Source organism: Leptinotarsa decemlineata, unplaced genomic scaffold, assembly GCF_025532065.1.
Source record: "Leptinotarsa decemlineata unplaced genomic scaffold, Ldec_3_MD MMD2_tig00000008_RagTag_RagTag, whole genome shotgun sequence".
Lineage (NCBI taxonomy): Eukaryota > Metazoa > Arthropoda > Insecta > Coleoptera > Chrysomelidae > Leptinotarsa > Leptinotarsa decemlineata.
The window spans coordinates 11,514,247-11,537,976 of NW_027412537.1; positions in this window are offsets into that span (position 1 = coordinate 11,514,247).

Sequence of the window (23,730 nt, forward strand, 5' to 3'; positions counted from 1 at the left end):
ACGATTCTCTCATAAGCCTCGAGCTAGTGTGTTCTATTATCTATGCAAATATTTTCATTTAGTCCCGCATTTAACGCGGAACAATGAATGGACTTTTCTTTTGTGCGGAACAGAGTTTATGTCTGGTTATATAGTTCGAACAAAAGACCAATTACGACTCACTTTCCTATCAAAGACGTTTACGTCCGAGGACGAAATACAATTATCCTGGCTACAAAGTAAACAGGTCACTTTGACACAAGACACAACTCATCAGCCTCTCTAGCAAAACTTCCATCCTATCTTCTGGACTTGCTTCTTTTGTTGCCGTTTTATTGTTTTTAAACTGTCGAAATTTGTTAGAGTTGAACTGGGGCGCTTCTTTTGTCTTTGATACAGGCTGAGAAGTTGGATTGTTTTTGAAGAGGGCAAAGTATTGAATTAATTGAAACGGGAGTTTTATTGTTTTGAAAGTTTCATTTGTAAGTTGAACAGTCTGATCTCGCAAAACTGTGTGCTTCAGCATTCCGAATCCTTCATCTCTGTCTTCACTTCGAAACTACAAATAATTTTTAGGCAATATTTATTAACTTGCTGAAATTTCACTTTTTTCAGGTGTCGCAACTGATGACTTTATAATTCTATTCATTATAATTAATTATAATGACTAATTAATGAGTAATTATACTGCGTTAACGAATTCAAGAAACCCTTTATTGTGAGATTTTCACTAATCAGTTTTACAATAACGCAACACGTGTTTCGCCATACAATGGATTCTTCGAGCTATATTCTACATATTCAATACTTATTATACCTAATTTTACAATTTGAAGTACCTAAATTTCGAGTAAGTACCTGAGTTTTACTTGGTCATTCAGTGCTTGAGTTTGTGATGAATTATATTACCTGAGCTTATGTATCAGTTACCAAATCTAAAAAAATATTTATCAACGGAGAGTTGATAAATATTTTATTGATCATTCAGTAAATCATCCAAATTCTTGAATCTATTGATTTCTTAACATTCTTTGGGACAATATTTTGGGCAAGAGCCACAAGTAAACTCATATATAAATCAAGAGTATATAAGCTGTCTCACCCTAAAGTGTATATTGGCCAAACAGGGAGAACATTTTCCCGGAAAATTTGAGAGCATAGAACTAGTTTTGTGAATAAACTGACCAATTCCACATTTGCAAACAACCTTTCAGCAGAAGGACATGAAGTTGATCATGGATACTACATGTCACCTTCAGTAGGGGAAAGTTTGAAACTCAATCTTCTAGGAAGTTTAGAAATCGATAGATACAATAAATCGAGTATTTAACAGAGTGATCAATTAGAATTAAATAACTCCCCGTAACTAAATATTTTTTCAAATGTGGAATTTGGTACATCAGCACAATATATTGTTTTGCTGAAGATAACACACTTATCTCGTCATTACATTTAGATCCCAGGACACAGGCTGCGGAAGCATATCTTTACCGGCAGCAGAAGGTTGAATATCTTAATGAGGATCGATAAGTATTTTCGAATTGGGGTGAAAGTAACGCAGTTCCATTCAATGCCACAAAAATACAGGCAACGGTTTTCTCCAAGAAGATGATTATCTCCGAATCAGATGTAATGATGTCAGGTCAGACAATTCCACTTTCTGCTTCGATAAGTTTGTTGTGAGTCAAAATGGACAACATCAAAAGTTGCTGAGTTGTGTACATTTTTCTGGTTCGGAACAGTGTTCCAAGCTTTTGAGAAGAAGCCTTTGCAATTTCCGCAACATGATGGTACCAAGACATATTGGTGTCAATTTTAACCCCCAACAAACTTATCGAACAGAAAGCGGAATGGTCTGTCCTTACAGTATTCCATCCGGTTTTAAGACATTCATCTTGTTAGAGAAAATCGATGCCTGGGTTTTTGTGGCATAGTATTGAAGCTGATTACTTTCACCCCAATTTAAAATCACCTATAGATCCTAATCAATATATGCAACCTCCTGCTGCCAGTGAAGATGTGCATTCTCAGCCGATCCAAATGAAATGACGAGATTACTGTGCTATCGTCTTATATTGGATCGCCATTGAGATGTGCATCCGGAGTCGATGTCCTGGAATCCAAATGGAATGACAAAATAAGTGTGCTTTCGTCAGCAAAGCAATATATTGCATTCTTGGTTTTTCAAAAGTCGCGGATATACAATAAAGAAGGTTTGCAGACAATATGGATATCTAGGGAACACCAGTGTTGATGGTAAAAGTATTCGAGATATATCTATCGACGACCACTCGCAGGAAACATTCTTCCAGGAAGCTGGAGAGCCCTACACAAAAATGATCCGACAAGTCATAGCATGAAAGTTTGGACAGCAAACCCTCATACCACACACAGTCAAAGGCCTTAGAAATAATAGCTCTTGACTCTCCATGTTTGTCGGTTGCGTTATTCCAAATATGGGTGACATACTTCAGAAGGTAGCTTGTTGATCCCTGCTTCTGAAACCCATATTGATAATCGTTCAAGATGTTGAAGCCTTCCAACTATTCAAGAATATGATGGCGAAGCGACTGGTCTACAGTTATTTGGAAGGCTAGGAATAGGCTGAATACCAGCATTCCTCCAACAAGAAGAGAAAACCTTCTTTGTGAGACTGGTTGAAAACTCTGGGAAATACTGGTGCGAGTTCATTTGCGCAATTTTTAAATACGATGACGAGCACTTCATCAAGACCAGAACCTTGTTGATATTTAGCTGTTTCAAAATTCGCCTGACTAGACGTTGTCGAGAAGTAATTTTCGACATTGTGGATTCTAGAGTGAGATTTGTGGATTCTGTTAAGTTTTGATCGACAGCTTTTATTACCGACCAGAAATATCTAGACCCTTTGGAATTGACAAATAATTTATCTCTATATCTCTGATTGTGAAGTTCTTTGTTTTGATTTATTCTTCACAGATGTTGGAAGCAATAACAAAACTAATACACTTTTTGACTTTGGAAATTTTGCGGACTTGCCAGCGAACTGTTGCGTCTTTGAAGGCTTCAGAGTCGGTTCATCTCTTGCAATCCATTCAAATAACAATCGTATCGGTTTTGATGTGAAATTATGTAGCCATGTTTCATACATTCAGATTGTCGGGAAGCCCATCTCCTGATTCACCACCACCTGATTCAGAACTATTGTGATGCTCCTTGGTTGTAAGAGTTCCTTATCGAGCTTGATCTCTGGTTTTTTTCCGCATCTTGCGTGTCTCAGCCTTGCTATCGCTTCGCATTCACAGAGCACATGCAGTTGCGGTTTCTTCTTCTTCTTGAATGTTTCATCCATTGTCACAAATCGATGCATGAATTCAGGTTTTTTTTGGTAAAACAGCTTCACGCACAGTTTTGTTGTTTTTTGTCAATTGTGAGTTTGCGCGGGATCCTCTTTGAACAGAGCTTCCGCATACCACGTTCCTTTGATGTCATTAGACCCTCTACTATCTCGATCAACTTTGCGGTCATTGGTGGTTATTGTGTGGACTCTTTTGATATTTCGTCTTTTGGGGCATCCACTGCGTGTATCGTCCTCGGTGAGCAAACCATTTGTCAATGGTTGATTTTCCTGGTGCAAAGTCCAAATGATGTTCATCTGTTTGGAATCTGTTTAAAATCTGTTTTTCCGTTAATCAGCTGTCGCCCCCATAAGAACGACAACTCTCAGAAGTTGAGAAACTTGTGCGAGCTAAGGACTAATGAGGTCTCACCTTTCAACGTGTGATTCCTAACACACATCAAGCCAAGCTTTGGTATCAACTATAGTTTTTTTCGCAAAAATCAATGCTTTATCAACCCACGAAATCCCTTTTCGTGCGTTTCCTTAGAAATAACAAAAATTTCTTCACTCAAAATGTTCTGTCCCACAAACTAATAGTCCGGCAGCTGCGAAATCCAAACAAGTGTCTTTTGAAGGTTAGGCTTAACTGAAAATCATATGAATTTGATACAAGTAGCTCCATCTGTGCGTTAGCCTACGAACTTTTCAGCCCACCTAATAGGTAGCTAGTATTACTTCGCAAGCTGGAGTGAGTTTGGAATAAAAAATAAATATAGTTTAATAACTGAAAAACACGGTTTTAAAGAACATCGAACTAAAAAGTTCAATTTTTTTTTAATAAGCTTAAAACAATAATTTCGATATATCAAGGAGGTTAAGTACAGCGCCATCTGCCCGCGGCAAGCAATAATGTCGATAATTCTGTCAAATACAGATTTCGAGCTTGATAGTTACACACATACATACATTCATACATACATACAGGAGTTCCTCAGAGTAGCGTCCTGGGTCCACTGATTTTTTGTTATTTATAAATGACCTTCCCGAACATGTGAAAGATGGAAAGGTTCACTTGTTCGCAGATGATTCCTCAATTTTTTTATCTGGCCCTAACAGAGGTGAACTAATAGCAAAAACAAAAAACGTATTGAATAAATTCGACCAGTGGTGTCAGAAGAACAATTTAATAATAAACTACTCGAAGACTGTTGCTATTCAATTCCACATATCGACTAAGGGAAGAGCCATCGGTGAAAACCTTTATATAAACAGTTCATCAATCACATTTCGAAGTAGCTTCAAGTTTTTGGGTACAATCTTCGACGTAAAATTCAAATGGGACAAATGCATAGAGTCACTATGTTCCACCTTGAATAAGCACTACTTTGCGCTGGAAAATTCAAAGAGCTGTTCAAATGAAGAAGGTCTCATGAGTGTTTACTATGCATTGGTATATTCTTCTATTAGTCATAATATTATAGTTCATCGTACCGCTACTGGTAGCAGTAGAGGTAGAGTCTTCATAGCATAGAAAAGAATCATACGATTGATATTCCTCCTGGGTTTTCGAGAATCTTGCAGAGATATTTTCAAAGAAAAGACAATATTGACATTCACGGGTATCTATTTGTATAAATTATTAATATTTGCCTACATTCACAAAAACCATTTTATTGAAAATGCGGATGTCCACCAGTACCCAAGAAATCAAATCAGATTGGAAATTGTCAACTACTCGACCTATAAAAAATCCCCAAAATATGCTGCGGCAAACTTTTTTTTACTTGCCACATAATGACTTGAAGAATCAGCCAAACCTGTTCAGATTCAAAACAAAATTTAAATGTTATCATTTATTTAGGGCATTTTATAGTATTTCTGAATTCATTTCGGACTCTCAATGAACATTGTACTGCCTACTTTTAGTGTTGCTTGATTTGAAAATGTTTTTAAAGTGTTTTATTGTTTTATTATTTTAACATTGTTCTGTTTTGACTTATCAATCCAATGTAAATTGGTGTATGATCAATAAATGTCTATCTATCTATGTATATGTATAGGTGAAGCTAAAAAAAGTGTGTGATTTCTTTCGTAATTATTTTTTCCGTTTGTTTCTAGGTTCTCAAAAAATAATATACTACGGCTTTCTAACTCAGATATACGTTTTTCAAAAATAATCTAGGATTGTACAGATAATTTTCAACGAAAGAGCCCCAAACCTCATTTTATGTTTGAAAGAGAGGTTCTGGGCTTTCAGCAGCGAGTGACATCACTCTTATTTTTTTTATCAATAAAGTAAAGTAGTTGAAACATGCTTCTCATGTGGATTTTATCCAACCTCAATATAAAATTTCATTATCAGGTCCGCGCCCATAAAATAGTGACAGCCTTATAGAAAAAGTAAGGATTGATGAGATTAAAAAAATAGTTTTTGATTCTTATTCATTAACATCATCTCTTGGATTATGAAAGACATGGTTACTTGAGAGTATTCATTTTTAATAATTTCCGCCAACAACAGGTTAACACAAAATGGATCAGTATATTGAACCCTACTGAAAAAATCGAAGCCGGTCCTGGATATTTCGAGAGTGCCGCTAATCCAGGATTGTTTGTGTTTGACAGAGAAAGTTAACGAAGCGTTCAATCACGTAGAATTTCCTGCGGAGTTTGTAGGATATTTTTCGCTTCAGAAAACACTTTCAAGGTTCATATAGTTACCTGATTTGGTGGTTTTTCTCCTTTTTCTCAAACGATTCTCTGTGAAGCAACCACCGACCGAGCTCGAAACTTTTTAATTACGTATCATTTAGGAACACTAAAGCTGACTTGTGAATATGTATTCACTCTGCAAAAAATGTCGGTTGGAAGTTAGTAATTCAATTATGGCTACGAGTGTTTTTTGATGTTCACATCAAGTTAATGAAAGTGCTAGAAGCGGCTTGCTATTCTGATGGAAGTTATGAAATATACATTTCATTTCCATTAATTTCCTTTCAAGCTCTAGTTTTCACATATTTGCTGGGGCGTTGCGAAAATGTGCACAAAAGTGGATATGGACTCTTTATCTTTCGAATAGACCTGAGTCATCTGCGCTGAGGAAAAAATTGATTTGCATTCACCACTGACAGACCGATTTAGGAATACTAGCTCCTCGTCAAAATTAATTTTAACTTATACATACTTTTTGTATTATATAATCTGTTCTTTTTGAAGAGTATTCTTAGCAAACCATTTTGAGTAGTTTGCAAGTTTTTCTGAGCTTTGTGGTAAGACCTCCTCATCAGTTATAATTTATGGAAAGGTTTTTCCTTCTGAGAATATCACGTAGTGATAGTATTGGTTGCTGTAATTCTTTGTTACACCTTAGGTGTTGATCCAATATCACACCAAGATACTTTAATTTAATAATTTTTTCAATCTGTGGACAACCTCTGAGGCATATTTCGTCACAAGAATAACAATGGACTGAAATATATCTTTCTGTAGGTTGGTCTTCACTAGTTTGAAAATTTACTGTTATTAGGCTGTGATTCAAGCATCTGTGGATGTGAGAGGCTTAATTTAGTACATTCATATACCTTTTCCAATGAATCATTTATGAAAATAATAGCAGCATCATCTGCATATGATACTATGTGGCCATAAAAGTTATTTAGATGAGCAATGTTATTAGTACCCACGAGAAACAATATAGGACCCAGCACTGAACCCTTTGGAACACCGATTGTGATTTTCAGTGAATCACTGAGATACTATTCAATTTTTACTCGCTGTGTTCTGTTTTGTAAATAGCTTTTCAATAGATTCAGTGCTGTGCCACGTATGCCAACTTTATTGAGTCGTTCAAGTAAAATATTGTGCGACACAGTGTCGATAGTTTTGGCCAAGTCAAGAAATATCGCAAGATATTTCCTTGACCTATCCAAGCCTGCGACAATATTTTTTGTTTGATCCATAATTGCAACTTCTGTACTCATATTTTTCTGAAATCGATACTGTTTCTCTGTGATACTCTTATGCATGGAAAAAATTCATCAAACGATGTTTCAAACACTTTTGAATATTTTTGCAAAGTTGTTTATAACTGAGATAGGTCTTCAATTGCTAGAGGTTTTGTAATCACCAGATTCATGAAAGGATGTGATAATTGCATTTTTCCACTGGGGATTATTATACCTGTTTCGAAAGACAAATTTAATTCATGTTTCCAAGGGACGATAATACTAGAGTGTTAGGTTAGGTTAGATTCGATCTCCACCACACACGACCAAATAAACCCAGCTTCTTAACGAATTGATTGGTTTGTGCCCCATCGGGGCAGGCACAACGTATATGCTATGCTGTTTCATCATTTTCCAAATAGAGGCAATACACACTCTCCTTCGACAGTCCGGGTCTGTGCATATGACGATTCAAATGGCAGTGACCTGTAAGAAGGCCTGTTAGACATTGTAGTTCATCTCTACTGTAGTCCAACAACTGTTTCATATCAAGTTTCGAAGGGTGACTAAACGCTTTGGAGTGAGCCAATCCTGGAAGATTCTGCCAGAAGACCATAAATGTTCCTGCCATCTCCAGGTGTTCAATCTTTGGCAAAGCGTAAAGCAATGCCAAAGGCAGGTTCTGGTCCGATGAAGCTGCTTGCTGCTGCTGGCCAGTATGGCCAGGAATCCAGCCCAGGGCCAATCTGTAAAGTCTCCCTATCGAGGGGACTTGTTTTTGGCAATTTGCTACCAATTTGGACGTTGCTTGGTAGGACCCAAGAACTTTCAACGCGGCGTGACTGTCCGAGAATATTTTCATTGTCTTGTGTATGAGGTTGGATTCTTTCAATCTCTCTGCACACAATTCAATATCGTAAATTCCCACTTGAAATACTGTCGCATAGGATCCTAGGCAGGTTGATATTTATGTCCTAGATCTGCGACTGAAAACACCTGCACCAGAACCGGAACGTTTTTTGATCCATCTGTAAACCAACAACTATCTGCTCTTGATATTTCCTTCTACCGGAGGATCAAGTCCTCTCTACTCGGGAACAGTACTTCATAAGACAGTTCGTAGTTGACGGGATAGGTCGTAGTAGAATGATAAATGAATATATTTTGGTCATGTGCATTTGATATGCTCAAGTTTAGTTGAAAACACCTCCCTTGGTCGATGATCGTCTCGTCTGAATCAAATTTTGTTTCAGCTTATCATATATTGGAAGTTACTTATGACGAATTTTCCGAATGGAAGACGTTTCACAAGTGCCTGATGGTTTCACTTCGATTTTCTAGAATTCACGCAAAGGAGATCTTTGTTAATGATAGTCATTTCTCAGAAAATTCTTTCGTGAACTATATTGGTGAGTTTAATATTTCAACACATTCATATGTGAATCGATGGTTTCAGACAACGATGTGTTGTGCAAGTGTTGTGCAACACTTTTTGTTATTTCTGATGTCACTTTTGTGAGCTCTGATCCTACCTTTGAAAAATCTTCCAGTTTGGCCAATATAAACCTGCTCGTAACTTGTTCAAAGAACATAATGAACTTTACCAGAGTGACTTTCCTTTCATCATACCAACCAAATGAAATTGATTTCATTTTTTCATATTCCCATAGGATCCCATAGGATCATTCGCTGTATGGACAAGGCTCGTCCACTGGACTCTAGTAAACCACTGTTTAAAAAATTCAACATCCTACCATTGCCGTGCTTATACATATTACAGCTAGTGTTATTTATCTATGATAATAAACATCTATATCCAAAGAAACTCTGATATACATAATTACGCTACTTGGAGTGAACATACTTTATACCACGCCTACTCTCGCTTGAGTGTGAGTCAAAATTCCCCAAAATACTTGGGTATTAAATGTTTCAATAGAATAACAACTTTTATAGGGATCAATAAAAGTAGAACTGTAATGAGGAATGAACTATTTGATTTCTTGTTGGATAACTGCTTCCTTCTACAGTATGGATGAATTTCTTGCTTTTAGTGCTTAGATAAATGACAGAGTTCATTCACATACAGCTCAAGGAACTTCGTAGAAGGTATTTGAGTGATAGATCTGCCGTTAGATTTTAGCTAGAGCTGTTAGAGCTAGTTAGAGCTGATATGAAAATGTCCATTCCCAAACAATCATGTATTGTCTCAATGGAAACTAAAGATCGTTATTAACACTGTCAACTCCAACAGATTGCGTAAAGTTACGTAAAGTGACGCAAAACACGAATCCATGAACCGTTCTGCAACTAAAAATAATATCCAACGATCCATTGAGATCCTGCAAAGAGCGCGCACAAAGGATTTTTTTGACTTGGAGTCACAATAGCAGATATTGAAAGACGAGAGCGATTTTCATTCCTCGATGCTTTTAACTTTTGAATAATATCATACCCTTCACGAATAACGGGCTGAATTTCGAACCACTTCGAACCATTATTGAGAGAGTTTCAGTCAGTTTGTTGACTCTCTGAACTCCTGAATGTCTGAAATATTTCGGGGAATGGGTTATTGATTGAAATGAGCCTAGTTGTGTGGGGAAATGAGTGAGATTCAAGAGTCAGTATTGAGAAATTTCAAAAACAATCTCATTTAGAATTTTTTATTAAATCGTCGAATGTTTTGTATACAGGGTGTGACTAAATAAGTGTAAAACATTCAAGAAGGTGATTCCTCATCGAAAAAAAGATAGGATCTTTCATATAAAGAAATTTCATTGGAGCATCCCTTGTTAAGATACAGCACCTTGAAGGGGGTACATAAAATTTGTATAACAATTTTTTTCACAAGCACTGAAGAAGTTACAATATTGAAATCAACCTGACGTTTTGTACTACCAAAAAGACAGTCAGCCAGAAATTTATTTGGTTCACCCCATGGTTATGAGGGGTCGAAAACGCAACCCCTAAAATTTATTTCCAATGTAAATTTTTGTCTTATCATTTGTTCACCATTTAAACATTTATTTCTGATAACCTGTTTCATTCTAAACAAAAAATGTCACGATAGTGACAATTAAATTGGTATGACACTGTCAGTTTGTGAATTTTCGAAATTGAATTAATACTAATCGTGTGTTGTTGTTCTATTCTTAATTTGTTACTTTAATAATTCACTTGTTATTAAAATGGCATACACAAATGAGGAAATGACTGATATGCATTACGTTTACGGTCTGTCGCAGGGGAATGGGTTAGAAGCATTTAGAAGATATGCTGAAACGTATTCTCAACGGCAGCATCCTTCACATAGAATATTTTCTCGACTTCATCAACGATTACGAGAATATGGTTCATTCGACAAAAGAACGCAGGATTGTGGTCCTGCATTGCCTTTGTTAAGTCAGGTATCCGAACCAAAGGCCCCCTACCCTTTCATCTAATTGTTCTTTAGTCTGTTTTATGTTTTCTTATGTTAGGGTGATAGGGACAAGTCTCTATCACCTCCTTGTAGCTTGTAGCAAACTGTCAGAAGTCGCAGCGTCTTCTGTTGTCCTTTTTTTGTCGTTAAGACATGTTCTTTTTTATTTATTTCCGGCGAGCATAGCTTGTAAAACCGGAAACTTCGTGAAAATTTCCTGCAGCTGCCCTAAGGCCGTTGGGAGACCTTCGGGAGAGTTGCAGGAATTTTCTCTAGTTGATACGGCTCTCGCGTATGAGGTTCCGCTTCTGACTCTATTTTGGTTGGCTGTCCTCGGGTTTGGGGGCTGTCTTTCGTCTGTAGGCCCATCTGGGGCCTTTTTCTTATTTTCGGGGCGTTCCGGGCACCCGTGGAAACTAGCTGGATGTTCTCCCTTACAGTTGAAGCACCGCATCAGGGAGTTTTTGGGTCTTTTGCACTCATTTGTCAAGTGCCGTCCGGCGAACTTTACACAGGCCGGGACTGCTTTACAGTTCCGCTGTGTGTGCCCGAACTTTTGGCACCTGTAGCATTGTCCTGCTCTATTACGCCATCGAGAAGTACGAACACCACAGCTTGAGGAAGCAGTACTCAATTTGATTGAAGAGCAACCTACTACCAGTACTGGAAAGATTGCTTTCCAGCTAAATGTTGATCTCAGCTTGGGACCACTCGATGATGTGTTGATGAGTCCAAACATGGTCTGCTATTCCTGATTTGCTGGTTTCCCCTCGCTGTGTGTGTTACTTGTGCTCGGCAATGCGAACATTCAATGGCCTCTTGGTTTCACCGATATAGGATTTTCCGCACTCACAGGGTATCCGGTGAATGCGATTCCAAGAATTGCATTGCACAGAGAAGAACATTAGTTTAGGAGAAAATTCAAGGAAGCCGCATACATGTTGTCCAACAACGTATTCAGCCAAGCCAGCGTAGAAATACGTAACATATGGAAACCCATCATCAAGCGAAAAATGGCCAACTCCCGCCAAAACCGTCATCTCCCACGGAACCAGTGAACCGGAAAATGGAAAGCGGAGATAAGTGAAAGTACTCGAACGACCTATAAAAAGTCATCTCTCGGAGGAATCAGTCCAGTCATCACCCGAAGATGATTGTAGATACTAACAATCGAAACGTCGTGAACTAACGTGACTGGAATCTCTCCACTTTTTATTTTTATTTTCTTTTTTCATTTATTCAATTGTTCTATTTTTACTTGTATTTTATTTCACTATTATTTCATTTCAGGTTTATTTTGGTTAATATAATTGTTATTTTCAGCTATTCATTTTTAATTCTTCTTTTTTAGTTGTTTCAGGGATTTCAAATCATTTTATATAGTAGACAATGAAAGTCCGAACTAGTGAAATTCATTATTATTGAAACAATTTTTCACAATAAGTAATGCTTTAAGTCTGTATTCAATAAAAACAATACTCAGAGAATAAGAATTGGAGTGAAAAGGGTATATTTTTGGGAGAGAATAATTTTTACAATAGTGTACGATGCTGAAAACTGGGACATTCTAAGAGATAAAGCTCAGGCTGATTTTTCATTAGTAAAGAACAGGCTCGAACATAAATTACTAACGGTTAACTTGGAAAATACCAATTACCTACCTATCAGTTGCAATAATGTGAGTAGACTACATTTTGACCATCTTGAAATTGTTACTTCACAAAACCAAAGTTTCTCAATATCACCTGTGAAAGAAATCAAATACTCAGGTGTAACCATTAATAGTAATTTGAAGTGGAAAAGTCACATTCTGTATGTCATAAAAAAACTACAGAACATCCTTTATAAAGTCAGATACCTTAAGAAAATGCACTTTTATCTCGAAACAGGTGTTTGCTTACTGATCGAGTATGAATCATCTAAGCAAAAAAAACTGTATATCGATAGTTTATCTCAATTTTGATTAGTTGTCTGCGATCTTTTGTTCTGCTTGTCCAAAGGTTGAGTGGAAGACCATCTTTGTGCACTCCAGGTGCTCAAGATGAACTCCGCCTTTTTACTTTGCATAGAAAATGTTTTAGCGTATTTGAAAGATCTTAACTTTTTCTTAATCCTGTGTTCTACTGAATAAAGAATATTATTATTATTATAAGCGTTGATTTACTCATTTACTCTCTCCCAGTTTGGAAATTTTCCCGAGTTCAAAGAAAGATTCTGTTCGAATCTTCTCTAAGTATAACAATTAACAAAGACTATCCCGAAATAGATTCTTTTGTGAAATTAAAAACAATGCTGAGAGTTTTTTAATAATGCCAGATTAAAGCTGCTCCGGATATAATGAGAAAACTTCCTCGTGTCAAGTTAACTTGGGTAAATTTACTTACTCAATTTGCAAAGAATGAAATTCAGGATGAGTGCGTCATGTTAAAACTGGGACGGTTTAGGAATGGATTAGAGCAGTTTTACATGAATTGGAGGTGGTTCGAGGGTGATAAAAGGTCCTTGGTTATTTGTTTTGTGACTGAAAACGTGAATATTTTCGTTTTCTTATATTGATTTTAAATGTTGGTAATTATTTCAGGGAACTCTGAAGTAATACAACGAAATCATATAAAAATACAGAAAAATTGCAAAGAAAGGAAAAAAATTAACCTCAATTAACTATTCACCAAGATGTGTAGAAAATGCAAAGGTGAAGTTCTACACATTTTCGTGTGAAGATTGAGGAGTTGAAGGTTTCGAAAGATTTTTCCAAAAACTATTTAAAAAAAGTTACCTTTTTAATTCAAAACTCACTATTGCTACTGTTGCAAAATTAACCAGTTCATTTGAATTGAAAGCGGTACATTTTTTATACAAAAATATTGTACACCTCCGGAAAAAGGAAAAATCAGTTGGGTTCTAAATGAATTATAATAATGAGTAGGAAGCCAGAAGGCTTTTTCTCAAAAACTCCCGAGTTGCATACTGCTTTCAATTGAAACACGATTTCCATGTTATGAATTAACGGACCCGTTAAATATTTGATGAAAATCACAACTATAAAACTTCACAGATACCATCATCATGTTAGGCCAGTGATGTCGTTTCTAACAGTATCCAACATTGTTTAAAATTCACAAATTCTTGATGACTAACGTTGAAAATTACAGCCAATTCTTATGGCCATTCAGTATCAAAACTGCAACGAAGTATTCATAAATATCTGCCATATTCAGCTACCACCTTATTCTGAATTATTTTCGTTCTTATAGATAAAATGCTGCTCAAAAATCATATACAACTCCATCAATTCATTCAGACATCCTCTTACCAAGATTATCTTGAATTTTAGTGATACCACACATAACAACAAAGCCCCCTATTAGCTGAAATTTTCATAGAAAACTTCAGAAAATCTATAAGAGTATGCATGTTGTATGCAAAAAATTTCAAATTTAAACAATTTGAGATTTAAACTAGCATGTAGCCAGACAACGAACATTACATATTGAGATTTCAGTATCATATGTTGAGTAACATTTAAATAGATGATGAAATATAGGTACATAAATACAATAAATCATTATTGAAACAGTGATATTTGAATTGAAGGGGTTATATTTTTAGGAGTGAATAATTTTTTGGGAAAGAAAGTTTTTGGCTTTCTTTCAAGCTCATTCCGTGACATTCAAAATCGTAATTCATGAATGAAGTGTGTATTTTCTATAATGTTATCCAATTTGGTACTGAAGAGCCTTAGGGCAAGTGTATTAAGGCGAAACATCGGTGTATACCAGTGAGGGTGACAGTGTTCTATGTGAGTACAATTTATTACCATTCATTCAAAGTAGAACTCATGTGAATGATATCTGGTTCTTATTTCACAACAAATGTTTGAAATACAAACCGAGTAGAGAAAAGTATCTTCTGTATAATTCAGTGTTCATATAGAAGTATTTGTTTCGAAAGAATTATTTTCTTTCGTGTAATTCAATGTTTATATGAAAGTAGCTGTTTCAGTAGGACTTTCTTTCAGTTTGTGTCTGAAAGTTACTTCTTTGCATGATCTACACATTCATGTATAGAGTTTCAAATTGATTACTTCCTTCCTTTCTTTGGAAGATTCTCTCATCCCTTTTTTTGTATCAGATGGAGTAGTAGAAAGCCGAAAACTTTCTTTCCCAAAAAAGGGATATTTGGTTTCATTACAGATATAAATACCCTAGTGAACAATTACAAACAATGAAAAAACAATAAATAATAGCCAATGATGTCCCAAATAATTCCACATAACTATACAATTCTCATTCTATTATTTTTCTCAAGTTCTTCAAGTGCTCTTTAAAAATTTTTCAAAATGGATATTTTTTTTATTTCTTCCGGTAATTCATTGAGTTCGTGGAAGCCCTTAGAAAATAACGAATTCGTGGTACGACCGAATGCCGTTCTGTTTATATGTATATTATTGGAACTTCTTGTATTATAATTATGAATGTTTTTATTGAATTTGATGTAATCTTTGAAATATTCTGGTACTATTCCATTTACAATTTTGTACACTAGAGTCATTGTAAAATAGTGGAGTCTATTTTCAACTGATAACCAATTCAAACAATCAAGCGTATTTTTTATGGGAGTCCGGCAATTTGTTTTCAAGATTACACTCATCCCTCGATTTTGTTGTTTTTGTAGCACGTTTAATTTATTGAGGTTAAATAAAAATAAAGGTATTTGACTAATGACACAACTCCAATTTTTTTTTGTTATTGATATTGAGGTTGAAATCATTGATATCTAGAGAACTCTATTTATATTTCGTGGTGAATGTCACTGCTTTTGTTTTTGTTACGTTCAACTTCAATTTGTTAGTGCATAAATACTCATTTACCGCTCCTAAAATCCTATCCATTTTATGAATAGCACTCTAAATTCATATCGCTATATATAAGCAACGTATCATCAGTAGTTACCTTCTTTTTTTTTTTTTGATAAAAATATTTCTTAAGAACAACAGATTAAAAATATAAATGAAATGAAAAAAAAAACACTTTTGTCTAAATACCACTGGTAGATTTCATTTATACGACAGGTTTCGAGTTTTACACCATTATCAAGTATAAAACTGAAATCTGAAGTTTGAAATATCGTTTATATTAGACTTTCCAGATATGCTGCAAGGACAGGTATTTGAGAGACAGGTAGTTGGGCGAACCAAGATGACAACTGTTGAATTCATAAATTCAAGAGACGAGACCTACATAAATCGAGCTCGTTTAGGAGTATAAGTTTCTGGTTTTCAATTGATTTGTTAATTTCCATGCCCTCCAACAAATTCATGTTTCTTCCTTCGTGAGCAAAAAAATAGCGGAGGCTCCAGAGGCTCCAATAAATTCAAAACATCACCAGACCACTTAGTGACACAACTATCGTCAAACTTAAACCAGTCCATTTCGTCTTTGACCAATGCGTATGAACAGATTCAACGCCAGAGCCACAATGAACAGTGACTGCATGGAGATTATAATAATGATCTGCTAGATTGAAGTGTTCGTCTATTTTGAAACTTCGTGAGAGTTTGGTCCTTCCGTGAGAGGTTGAGTCAAGTTTGAAGATCGTCAGTGTTAATTTTAGATTGACTGGTTCCTCAGCTGTAGTTGTTTTCTTATAATAGTCAGTTTGGTGCATGTTTGGCAATACAGCTGATTATCACCTATTAAAAGTTTCATTTTCAGATGATTTAAAAATAAGCTTTGCACAGACTGGTTGGCAGTCATATTAGGAAATGCTAGTTGAAGTTCCTGAAAATCACATACGCTTTTGCTACCTCTTGAATATTTACTACAAAGAAAACAAGTGAGTATTTGTCCAGCAAGAAATCTAAAAACACAAGACGAGATAGACTATATGGAATCATTCAATACAGAGCGGTCAGGGATATTGATACTGCTATTTTTTTGCTCACGAAGGATATTCAAGGAAGAAACATGAATTTGTTGGAGGGCATGGAAATTACCAACGGTTAATAACGGTGCTTTTATGGAAGAGAAAATATCAGCAGCTCAAGATCTTCAGATGATGTGGTGCTGCAGGTTTTTCCGGGTTTTCCTGTGGCTAAAAAGCAAATGCGCCACTGGAATCAATCAAATCGCCCCACAACGCCAATTGATTTTTGTTGGTGCTTCACAATTTCATGATTTGTATTACTTTCTTCTTTAATATGAACCATTTCATCACTGTTAATGCAAATTATATTACGAATTTCTTGGTTAAAATTTTTAAGACGCCACCTATTTCAAAATTTGAGTACTAATAATTGATGAATGTTTCGATGGCATAACTGCCTTATGGTGGATGGTTTTTGCCAAAGATTAAAGCGCTACAAAAATTGATTCCGACAATATTTTGATACCTTACAACATCAACAACATCACCATCAACAAAAAAGTACAATTTCATTGCACTTGAAATGTGATGGATTACATCAAAAACTACAATTCCACCCCTTCAAACATTGGTTTCCCGTGTGTCAACATGACAAAACTCCTCGAATTATCCACAAAGCGGAGGTTGTTTGTGTATTTTAGAATCCCAAAAATAATATTCCAGACTATCTCCGGTTCCACGAACTGTATGCTCCCCCTCCTTTGCGTAAAATTATTCCCAAGAGCGTCTCGAAACTTCACTCATTTCAAGATCGAACTCCAATCGAAGCTTTCTCGAAACCGAAACTGAACCTTTATTTCACTGTCTATCATTTTTAACTGATTCCGGGATTTTATAGTTATTGTTATGTGTGCTCTCTGTTTGAATTCCTTTGTAGACGTCCTGGAATGCCACAATTTGTTTTCAGATCCGGGGAAATCTGTTCCCTTTTGAAGCGGCACCAAGAACATTCGACGTTAAAGTGAATATGGGATTGAGAAGCTATTCTGGGCGGATGAATGAGAAGAAAAGGAACGTTGACCTACATAATAATCTGAAAGACCTTTCACGTTTCTTATGGAAAACGGCTCCGGGCGAATTTCTCTGGATTTCGGGTATTATGTACACGTGCCCAAGTAAATCGAGCTCTTGATTCGCGGTACAATATGAAAGCGACTTTTTTTCAGGTAAAATTGTTATAAGTTACTCATTCAGGGTTGTCCCAGACGTAACCAGCCCAACAAAGGAAACACAAACAGATTGGAAAAAAAAAATTATTACTTCTTCAACATAAACTTCTTGTAGCTCCATACACTTGTCCCAATGACGTTCAATAAGTTCGATACCGTTTTTATAATAAGAACTGTCTCAAAATAGCCATTAACTGCCGACATCATACACAGTTATACTAAATTTCATTCCTCTTTTCAATACACAAAACCAATAACATAATCTTGTGCTTAATGTGAATTCATCACGACAGTTCTATTTACTTTGTCAGTCCGATAAAGTGAATATTCAGTTGGATGGAAACCCAACTCTACCCATTATATCTTCATAATGCAATATCCTTCAAATCCCAAGTAACTTTGCCAGCTCTTCTCATCTCATTAGGATAGCCGGCGCGGTATTCAAGATGGAATTCATATTCCTCCTTGATTCTCAAAGGAAATATTGATTACAACAGCAATTGTGAAGCAATGAAGCTGATCAACGTGATCATGTATGATAGTTTCAGTTTGAAGTGAAACTATAGAACCGTACGTCACATGACGTAAAGCGAACTAATCAATCACGGCATTCTGAAATGATATACTGAGACATATCAATAAACGTTTCACGTGTTCAGTATGAATGAACTGATTCTGCCTCTCAATATTGCCACCATCCGTGGAACTCAGAAGTACTTCAGGATATAACTGTGGCACACTTGGAAACCGGAGGCATAAAGTCATCCATTAGTTTTGAATGGGTGATCCTAAATTTTATGCCTCTGGTAAAGAGGATCTCCATCAGTCATTCAAGAAGATTGAAGAGTGCATACCATCGGTATGAAGTTCAGGATAGACAAATGTGCAACCTTTCATCTCAAGAGAGGACGATGCGAGATATCTCTACGCAGCAAGTACCAGCACAAACTCCGACAGATCTTGTCATCTGAACTGTCGGGAAAGAACAAAAGTCGCTGCTGTGTATATACTTGCCGTCCCAATGCCACTCTTCTCGTTTGGAGTAGTAAAAGGGACCGAAGAGAAGCTGTATCAACTCGACGTGAAGACCCGAGAAACGAAGCATCTCCATAGGAGTTTCCATTCCAAATCATCCGTTCTACGGTTGTACTTCCCCCGATAACAGGAAGACCGAGGATTTTTGAGTTTGGAGTAACTACATGACAGAATAGTACAGGATGAAGAATGTTAAGCCAGCAGGAGTTTGGATCCCCTTCTTTGTATATTCCGCTACCATACAAGAGCAGCAATTGGAGCATTTCTTCTTACAGCAACTGCTCGAACGGCTGATGAACTCGGTTCAGTTTTCAATACTGAACGAGGTGATCACAACTTCTTCACCGAGTTGGAACCCGTCCAACAAAAGGGCCACGTGAAAGGTACAGAGGTCACTTCACTTCTCTGGCCACACAAATATAAGCCAACGCATGCTTATCAAAGCGCTTGACCTTCGCTCTCCTACAGGCGAGTGGGCGGAAGTCGGAAACTGAGGGTTTCGTCATGACCTGCCGTAATAGCCGTGATGGGTAGAGAAGTTCCAGATACAAGGTGCAAGGCCAGCCGCGAGGCGCTCGAGACCCTAATTCACTCACCGTCAGAATGTCCAGTATATGCGGTTCCAGCCTATATCCATCGACAAAACGCGGCCCTGCGCGATTCGATATATAGACTCGCTACAGAAAGCATCTCAGGTGATTCGACAACCTACTCACTGAATTAAGAAAATTGCTGGCCAGCTAGTGTTGTGTGATCCAACGGGTTCTTACGATCATCTTTCTGGAACCAGAAGTCTCTCTACAAGCCGCTACTATAGCTGACATACACTCAGGTGAGAACCACAGCCACGTAATCTCTCTCGCTCTTTTTTTGTGTCCTGAACAAATATCTATTGGGAACTTCCTCAAATCATACATTCCTATGTTATACTACAGCCCACTTATCTAATGAAGATACAGTATTTATAGAAAATCACCAAAAACAGATCAATCAGATAAAAGTGATCAAAATTAACATGAAAATGAAATCATATCAGAATATCCTAAATCGAATAAAAATTATGGAAGATCCAGAAAATTATAAATAAAACAGTGAAAACTTGATCCCTGAAGGCAATAACGAAGAAAACATGGTGAGAAATGAGGAAACTGAATGCATACTTGAATGAATATTTATGTTTGACACAATCCTATCGGTATTCAGATCCTGTAACTCTAAAGGAAGCGTTAGAAAGACAATATTCTGATAACTGGAAGAAAGCGACAGGAGAAGAACTTCAAGCTCAACACATTAGCAAAACCTGGCAAATTGCGCGGTACCGCGGTAATTCATTCACATTTATGGCACTTAGTACTGACGAGACACCGGTGTTACCCTACTCTCGGAGAGGATATTAAATCCGTTGTCATGAACAAGAAGTACTACATCTATTGAAACTATTCATTCCCAACCCTCAGGCTCATTCAAGCTGATGAGTCTCATGTAGTTCTCCTCGACCATCAGAGCAAGACGATAGTTGTCGTGGGATTTCCAGCTGCCGGTGAGACGATATTCGTGTCACCGGATGAGGAAAAGCGGATGAAATATCAAGATTTTCTACGAACTGCGCAGAGTCTATCCTGACCACTCTATCAAGATGGTTGTTCTGATTATTGGGGTCATTGGTGGTATGACGCCCTCTCTACTCTACCGACTATCTGCACTATGGCAGAAATCTTGGCCGGACAAGTGCAGGAAGCCGTCTTTCTTGGCCCATTACGTCTGCTTAGGTCACATGATTCTCCGACCCAATGATCACTTAACCCACAGTGTGGAGAGTGATCATTGGTTGATGATGCTGGTGCATCCTCTCGACTGTGTTAGAGCTTCGGGACAGGGCTCAACCAGCTTACCCTTTAGGAAAAAAATATTGTCTTCATTTTTCAACCGAAATACAAGTATTATCAAAATCAATCAGGAGTCGATATTCAATCAGACTACCTTATTTGCCACCTCCAATATCATCCACAAACTAATACGGATACTGATACTCTGTATTTACAAGTGAACAGTGTACTATAATTTCCTGAGTAGAGAGAATATGCAAGATAGCCTGACATGATACGATCAAATTCTCGAATATTATAGACAAATTTGATACGGTAGTTCTGAATCTTCTGCAAACTTTGCCTATCTTTACCAGTCAGGTACTAATTTTGTCAAGCCTTACAATATGCAAGGTTTCTCAAGTTCGGACTTCCATTGTCTACTATATAAAATGATTTGAAATCCCTGAAACAACTGAAAAAAAAAAAATTGAAAATGTATAGCTGAAAATTTCAATTATATCAACCAAAATAAACCTGAAATGAAATAATAGTGAAATAAAATACAAGTAAAAATAAAACAATTGAATAAATAAAAATAACGAAATGAAAAAAGGCAATAAAAATAGAAAGTGGAGAGATTCCAAGTCACGTTAGTTCGCGACGTTTCGATTGTTAGTATCTAAAACCGTCTTCGGGTGATGACTGGACTGATTCCTCCGAGAGATGACTAGTTATAGGTCGTTCGAGTACTTTCACTTATCCCCGCTTTCCATTTTCCGTTTCACTGATTCCGTGGGAGATGACCGTTTTGGCGGGAGTTGGCCATTTTTCGCTTGATGATGGGTTTCCATATGTTGCGTATTTCTACGCTGGCTTGGCTGAATACGTTGTTGGACAAAATGTATGCGGCTTCCTTGAATTTTCTCCTAAACCAATGTTCCTCTCTGTGCAAAATCTCAGCTTGGGACCACTCGATGTTGTGTTGATGGGTCCCAACATGGTCTACTATTCCTTATTTGCTGGTTTCCCCTCGCTGTGTGTGTATTTTTATTATTTCATTTCAGGTTTATTTTGGTTGATATAATTGTTATTTTCAGCTATTCATTTTCAATTCTTTTTTTTTTAGTTGTTTCAGGAATTTCAAATCATTTTATATAGTAGACAATGGAAAACATCATGAAACATTGTCAATCACCTTCAAACAAACGTTAAATACCCGGTACGGACCCGAAACCAGCGACTTATTTCGAGGATATGAGAAGACTATAATCAAGCTTACAAAGGAAGAAACTCACCTCAGTTTTCTGTGCAGAGCGAGAGACAACAACATCATCCCCAAAGGTTTTCTGCTGAAATCGCCAATTCCAGGAGAGAGAGCTAAACGCATATTGGAACGCGCCAGCCGAGCACTGATAAGGTCTCAAATCAATTATCACCGTTGGAAGAGGTCAACTTTGATGCAGGATGCCACGGAACGATTTGAAGAGTTAAGAAGAGAGACATTGGAAGATGATCATGGACCAATCTTTGCCAAGATTGAAAGCACGTGCTTGAAGATCCGCCAAGACATGGAGAATACCCACAACAGAAAGTGAAGGAAGTTGGTGAGGAAAAACACACACAGCGAGGGGAAACCAGCAAATCAGGAATAGCAGACCATGTTTGGACCCATCAACACAACAATGAGTGGTCCCAAGCTAAGATCTTGCACAGAGAGGAACATTGGTTTAGGAGAAAATTCAAGGAAGTCGCATATATGTTGTCCAACAACGTATTCAGCCAAGCCAGCGTAGAAATACTCAACATATGGAAACCCATCATCAAGCGAAAAATGGCCAACTCAGTGAATCAGTGAAGCGGATAATGGAAAGCGGGGATAAGTGGAAGTACTCGAACGACCTATAAATAGTCATCTCTCGGAGGAATCAGTCCAGTCATCACCCGAAGACGATTGTAGATACCAACAATCGAAACGTCGTGAACCAACGTGACTTGAAATCTCTCTACTTTTTATTTTCATTTTCTTTTTTCATTTTTTTATTTTTATTTATTGAATTGTTCTATTTTTACTTGTATTTTATTTTACTATTATTTCATTTCAGGTTTATTTTGGTTGATATAATTGTTATTTTCAGCTATTCATTTTCAATTCTTTTTTTTTTAGTTGTTTCAGGGATTTCAAATCATTTTATATAGTAGACAATGGAAGTCCGAACTAGTGAAATTCGTCATGAAACATTGTCAATCACCTTCAAACATGCAAGGTTTCGATCTACCCTATTCAGAGATGCGCAGATCATAGACAATTATGATTTTGATGTGAGAAATAATGGAAAAGTCATTTCGTTATCAAGGATGAACCTTGGAAGTATTTCTGTAATAGTTATAATGTGTTCGAACTTTAACAAACATTGTCAGCAATGCCATATTTACTTCGATTCACTCAGAAGAATCATAGCAATAGTTGAGCAGAGTATGTAGCATCATCTCGATAAAAATGTGTTCTTCTTTTTTACTGCCGAGATTTCAGTTGATTCGTAGATATTGAGGTTATCGAAGTTTCCCATCTTGATGTCCTCTATTGAAGCATCTATAGTTCAGCAATGCCTGATGATACATTAGATTCAGTCATACAGGGCTTCTTCGTTTCTAGTTTGGCTGAATCATCCTTTGAACATAAACATTTGCTAATTGTATTCCATCCTGATGCAGGTGCTGTTTCTGCTGCTCAAAAATTTGGTGCAAAGTAGATTTCAAAAATATTGTTACGTTTTCCCGTGGGTTTGACAACAATTGACTATAATGTACAATTAAATTAAATTTTATTTATTTTATTATTTCACTGCTTCACTGACAATACAACCATACACATCAACTGAAACCAAAATTCAATTGTCTATCGCCCTATTAGATCACTTCGTACCTCACTCTCAACTAGACTTCCTTAATATGTGTGTGCGCATTGTTTATATATGGTAATCGAAGTCTCTCGGAGCCAATAGGAAAGTCCCTGGTAGTATCTCGAAGCGACACGAAAACTAGAACAATCGTAAAGCGCAAGTCGACCATGATCTTGGCCAAGTCACAATCGTTTTACGACGACCAGCGGCGGCCGGGGTTATATTTTCAG